This window comes from Glycine max, chromosome 3 (assembly GCF_000004515.6).
Source record: "Glycine max cultivar Williams 82 chromosome 3, Glycine_max_v4.0, whole genome shotgun sequence".
Taxonomy (NCBI): Eukaryota; Viridiplantae; Streptophyta; class Magnoliopsida; order Fabales; family Fabaceae; genus Glycine; species Glycine max.
Window position 1 is genome coordinate 31030688 of NC_016090.4, and position 6523 is coordinate 31037210.

At 34.4% G+C, this 6523-nt stretch overlaps 1 pseudogene; it reads right to left on the minus strand.

The window, feature by feature from the left end:
• Nucleotides 1-542: 542 nt before the first annotated feature.
• Nucleotides 543-5932, minus strand: LOC100805191 (1-aminocyclopropane-1-carboxylate oxidase homolog 12-like; annotated as a pseudogene).
• Nucleotides 5933-6523: the final 591 nt, after the last annotated feature.

The window sequence follows — 6523 nt, forward strand, 5'->3', positions numbered from 1 at the left end:
TATTCCAAATTTCATAAAATGATTTATTTGTCTCTCTTTAGATGCACACAAACCAGATTGCATATTGGGAGACTACATAAGCTCCCACCCTAGATCCTAGTTGGAGTGGCAAACAATAAGATTTCTAGATTCTAATTGACTTCTTATCTAATGCTTTATCATGTTTCCTTTGGGATAGTTTTCTTAACAAACAATCTCTTCCAAGCAAAGCATGCTGATTGATAACCAATTCTTGCTTCCATAAAATCACTCGTAGATAAATATTTGTTGGTATAGATAGTACAAGAACCACGACCCTCTTGAGCCCATGAACTTAAATGATCACAAACATGTACAGGATGCTTTCTGTCTCGTAAAACTCAATTAATCACAAATAAAATTAGTCTGAGATGTGCGAATTCACATTGCCCCATCAAGGACTTACCCAGTGTAATGCAAAGTCCCCCGAGATATAACTGACTCGTCTCGAAATAATTGGGACAAATATAACTAGCAAGCAAAAATTGACAGTAACCCAAGAGAAGAGGGAGAGGTCTATTTAATTTTGAAAATTTCTCATTTATTTCAGGTAAACGTACATAATTTTTGGAGTTTAAAGGACTATATTGCAATGATGTCATACATATATACACAAATTAATTATCCTGCCTTTTCATAAATTCATGTACATTTAACAAGGGAGTTTAACTCAGTTGGTTAAACACGGTGTGTGAGTCTTGTAAATCCTCCTGGTATGGTGTTCAATTTCCACCGATAAAAAAAGAAGAAGAAGTCATGTACCATGTCCATCAGAGCTTTTCCTTTTGTACATTTCCTAGATCAAATCCTGTAATGTGTAAGGGCACTAGTACCATCCAGTCCTTTTGCAAAATAGTAGGCTTCATAGTCACCAGTGTTCCTGAATTTGGGAGGATTTTCTTCTGATAATAGTTCCTTTACAGGTCCACAGAACTTTAAGGATGCCTTGGCACTTGGACTGAAAAAGCATGCGACAGATATTCTGGGACCAACATGATTTACAATCACTCTGTGTTCAGCACTCTTCAATCTATCGTTTGTTATAAACTGTAATTCGAACAGACAAACAAATTGGCTACATGGTTACATCTAATAAGTAATAACGCTCATTCAAATAACAATAGATAAAAACAATAAGTCATGTCTCACTAGGTGGGAACAAAACATGGATCAAATGAGTGGTTCTGACTCTATCATTCAATTATAACAAGAAAATGGCAAAATGAAAGCTATTTTGTAGCTGACATTCCTTCCACAAAATGGGGATATATGCATATACTATTGTTTGTTTAGGGGTGAGATCATTGAGGGTTTGAGGGATGTAGGTTATGTAGAAGTACTCAATTTACTCATACAGTAAGGAAACTTATAAGGCACAGAAATACATAGTAATATAGCATCTCTAGCAATGAAGCAAAATGGAAGATTGGATACACAATATAATTTCAAATGGCATGGTTTGTCCTTACAAGAAATGCTAACAACATTCTCTCTAATACATTCTTTCCAACACACTCTAACTAATATACTCCTCCCAGCATATTTTGTATTATTGGTTGAAATTCATGTAAGTCCCATTTATTCTGTCGCACTCTTGTGATTGTCCTATTTTAGTAGCATTAGCTTATAATACATTATACAGGACAAATTCTTATTACTTCATCGTAAGTGTCGTGCCATGATCAATTGTTTAAGTTAACTTTTATCTTTTCCCAACTTCCCTTAGAAAATGAAGCCATAGATGTAACTAGTATCCATCATACATTAATAAAAGTTGCAGGAAATAACCAAATAACTGAAAACTTGCCTGCAAAAGATCACCGATATTAATTACGAAAGTGCCAGGTACAAGGGGGTATATCAATCCACTTGTCTTCATATCTTACTTGGAGGCCATCAATATGATCCTGGAGAAGCACTGTGAAGAAATCATTGTCTGAATGCATGGTGGTTCCCGTAGTCAAATCTGGTTCAGGACATGAAGGATAATAATGGCAAAGAGCAAATAGCCCCTCAGCACATCCTATATCTTTCAGATAGTTTGGACTCAGACCCAAAGCTTCTGAAAACAACTCAAGCAGTAAAATCCCAAGTTTCATTATGTGCTTCCTGTATTTCAGCAGTATATCTCTGCAAGAGTATGCAATCAATCAGAAGGGTTGAAATTCAATTTTAGACCTTTTCAATTTGTGTCAGTTAGCTTCTATAGTAGTTAAAATTTTCAAACTTCATCTTTTAACATGTTATATTATGTTAAAATGAACACAAGTCGCAGATTAACACAACCTTTGATTAACAAATTTATAAATTTAAGCCTCCAAATTTGTGTACTTTAACCTGAATGAAAACTATCTTTTTTTAGGATGAACTATTAGGAGTTTAATGACCATGCATTGATAGTGTGAAGTTGTTTTATATTGTCATCCAATCACAAATCACTATTGATATTATTGTATTACTTTTTAAGGCTACTGTAAAAGTCAACAAATTTACCATACATGATGAGTTATGATTGGATGAAAATGTAAAACTATCATACACTATCTGTGCATAATTTTTTCCTCATATTTTATACTAATTTCCCAAGGTACCAAGATCTATTTAATAGTACTAATTTCTCAATCTAGCAGATACTTACTATACATACAAACTTGAAGATCAAACCTCTTACCATAAGGGGCATAGTTATCAATTAATCAAGCTACAACATATTGAAAGAAACCTATTTGAAGGAACACATAATTGATACACATACATACCTGCAAACTACAGGAATTTCTTCTGGTTTGGGGGCATCAGGATAATACAAATACCAAAAAGAATCCCTCCAATTGATTGATGGCTGTGAGCCATATAGATCAAAATTGCTTTTATACAGAAAGGATTTGGATCTATCTCTTGAATAGAATTGTTTCTTGGCTTCAGTATCCATCTCATGAAACCATTTGACACCATTTTTCATCTCCACTAGAACACTCAAAGGGATGTCATGATTGACCACCGGAAAGAAACCCCATGTTTCAGATGTTTTCTTCACAATATCAACAAGCCCTAGGCGGTTACTTGGATCTTTGTTAATAATTGCAAGGTCTATGATTGGAATAATATGGCTTGTGTTGCCTATATTTGAAGCCTTCTCAAACTTCTCAGGTTGGTGATGGAATAAGCTAGGAACATCCTTAACACCTGCATCAACGGTAACATCTAGTTTTTTTTTTTTGTAAAATAAATAAAATGAGTTTTATTTAAAAATTAATAAAATTTTTAGAAATTAAAAAATTAGAGCAAATATTTTTTGTTAATTAAAATAAGGATTTTATAGTATTAGAAAATAAATAGAATAAGATGATGTTTTAGAAAATAAATGGATGTTTTAATTAGTTATTTATTTAATGAAAAAGTAAAATAGAATTTTTTTTATAAAATAATAAAATAAAGAAAAAATAGAGTAAATAATAGCCTCAGAGTACCCTAAATATAGATAGAGTAGATCAGTTTTTACAATTACCATAAGTCTCTACACTCTTCCTCCCAAATTCTTTATCTTTTCTTACTCTTTCAAAATCCTTTCTTTTTTCGCATACACTCAAATCTATCCCAATAAAATTAAGATATCGGACTTGTTAATTGTTGGATCATCCTGAAATTTGGACAAAACCTTTGGAAATGACTTTCTTTCATTTCCACCGTTCAGATTTTCAAAATAATATTTGTAGAGAGAGAAATGACCTTCACACTGAGACAGTAAAATTGAGACTTCAATCCCTTCTCTTTCTCTCTAACATTGGGAAACCCTAGTAAAGCAACCAAAGGAAAAGCTTGAGGAATGTTAGGAAACCGCTAGAGACACCGCTATCGCTGCCAGATTACACATGTGAGTCTGCTTAGAAGTAAGGGATGAGTTTATCGCAATTGAGGTTAATTTTGGAGTATTTTTATGCGCTTCAATTTTACCTGTACAATGATAACTACAAATTTCTCATGTTTGCCGGGTTAATTGATGCCCTGATAGGAATTGGATGGTTTAATTGAGTGTTTGAATTTGAATGTTAGAAACATAGAAATTTGAGAATTCTTGATTCTTGCATGTTTTCTTGAAATTGATTGAGGGGTTTTGTTCCCCATTATGTGATCACATTTTTTATGCTATTAACCGAATTAATAAGTGAATGGTTATCTGCCTTAAATGTTGAAAGATTATTATTGTATGATATTATATATATATATATATATGATGTATGAGAAGTGATAATGTGTAAGTGAGAAGTGTGATGGGACATGTGTTGTGAGCAAGTGTGAGATTAATACGTTCCTCAATATGATTATACATGTTATTGTGAAGTGTAAAGTGATGACATTGAGTTGTGAGTTATGAACTGCACAATCACACAACTGTAAGACCCTCTAAGGGCAACGAGTTTTTGCGTGACTATTATTGTGATGGGATCTATTATGGGAACACGACGAGGTGAATCACTTTGAGACACGATAAGTTAAAATGATTTTGAAAACAAATGAGTAGTTGTGTTTATTGCATAGTTCATAGGTAAAGTTTGTGTTTGTGCCATGTATATATTAATATTGTGTGATATGTATATGATTCATGAGGTGTGATAACGTATTGTTTGGGATTATAACATTGTGGTTAAGGTTGATTGTATATGATAAATTGAGTATGTGTTGAATTGTAAGATACATGTGTAGTGAAGTATTGCATGCATTGAGTTGTGAACTATGAACCGTAAAATCACACGATTGTAAGACCCTTTAAGGGCGACGAGTATTGTGATAAGATCCACTGTGAGAACCTAACGAGTTTAATCACTTTGAGGCGCAATGAGTTAAAATTATTTTGAGATTAATTGAGGAGTCATGTGTTTTGTATAATTCATAGATAGAGTCTGCGTGTTAAAATGTTTTCTAGGTTGGTCTTGATTCAAGAAGGAGAGGCCTTAACGGACTCTTCAGAGTCTAGGCTTTAGGGGTAAATAGACCCGGTCTGAGTGCTCCTTTAAGATTGTATTGATCCCACATGGTTGGAACATTCTCGCAAAAAAGGGTGACCCTGACTGGTCTCTGTTCACGCCCCGGTGTTGCTTGTTATTATGGGTGCGTAAATCTAACCAGCAAGTGTATCGAGTCGTGCAAGTAATAATAAAACGGTAAGAACCGAGTATCAATCTCAAGGAACTTGTTTCATTTGGTAAACTCTCATTCAATTAGCAGACATTGATATAAAGTCATGTAAATAGAATTAAATCAAAGATGTATGTGTTGTAAATCTAAAAGAACTACAAATACGCTTATCAAAACGAGAGAGAAAATGGATAATTTTAACGTTGGGTCCTTCTATTGAGCGCTTGATGTAACTTGATTGTGGCCTCAACCCATCAATGAAGATATTAAGATGAATAGGCTCGGAGAATCCGTGAGTTGGAGTTCGTAGCAAGCTACGAAATCGTTCCAAGGCTTCACTCAATGACTCATCGGGAAACTAATGAAATAATGAAATAACAGCCTTTCCCTATGCAATTTTTGACTTAGGAAAATACTTTTTCAGAAATTTTTCCACAACTTCATCCCAAGTCCTTAAGCTATTGCCTTTGAATGAATGCAACCACCTATTGGCTTCTCCAGATAGTGAAAATGAAAATAAGTGGAGCCTAATAGCATCTTCTAGCACACCAACAATTCTCACTGTGTTGCATATTTCAATGTATGTTGCTAGATGCGCGTAAGGATCTTCATTTGACAATCCATGAAACAAATTGCCCTGTATAAGCTGAATAAAAGAATGTGGATAGGTAATGTTTTACGCCTGAACCTCTGGCCGCGCAATGCTAATGAAAAACTACGACACAATAGAACTTGAGTAGTCTTCAAGGGTTACTCTTCTTGGTTGCTCTTCAGCCATTATGTCGGCTTCAGACACTGCAGTTTTGGATTCCCTTGTTTCTGGAAAACTAGAAGACAACTCAGAAGATCGAGGTTCCTCTAGAAATGGTACTGCCCTTTCTTGCAAAAAATTTCTCCGCCTTTTTGCGTTGTTTCTTCAGCAAGTAGCTTCAATCTCCAAGTCCAAATCAACCAAATCACCTGCAAAAGATCTACGGCGCATACAAAGCACTAGCAAAAAGAGTGGTTAACCAATTCAAGAGAAAAAAAACAAATTTCTAAACTAACTAAATATTCATACAAACAAATAATCAACGAATAAAGAATTGATGCCTACAAACTAAACTATAGTTCTCCAAATGGGAAGAAGTTCCCCAGCAACGACACCAAAACTTTGTTCATGCCTCGGTGTTGCTTGTTATTATGGGTGCGTAAATCTAACCGACAAGTGTACCGAGTCGTGCAAGTAATAATAAAACGGTAAGAACCGAGTATCGATCTCAGGGAACTTGTTTCATTTGGTGAACTCTCATTCAATTAGTAGACATTGATATAAAGCCATGTAAACAAAATTAAATCAAAGATGTATGTGCTGTAAATCTAAAAGAAC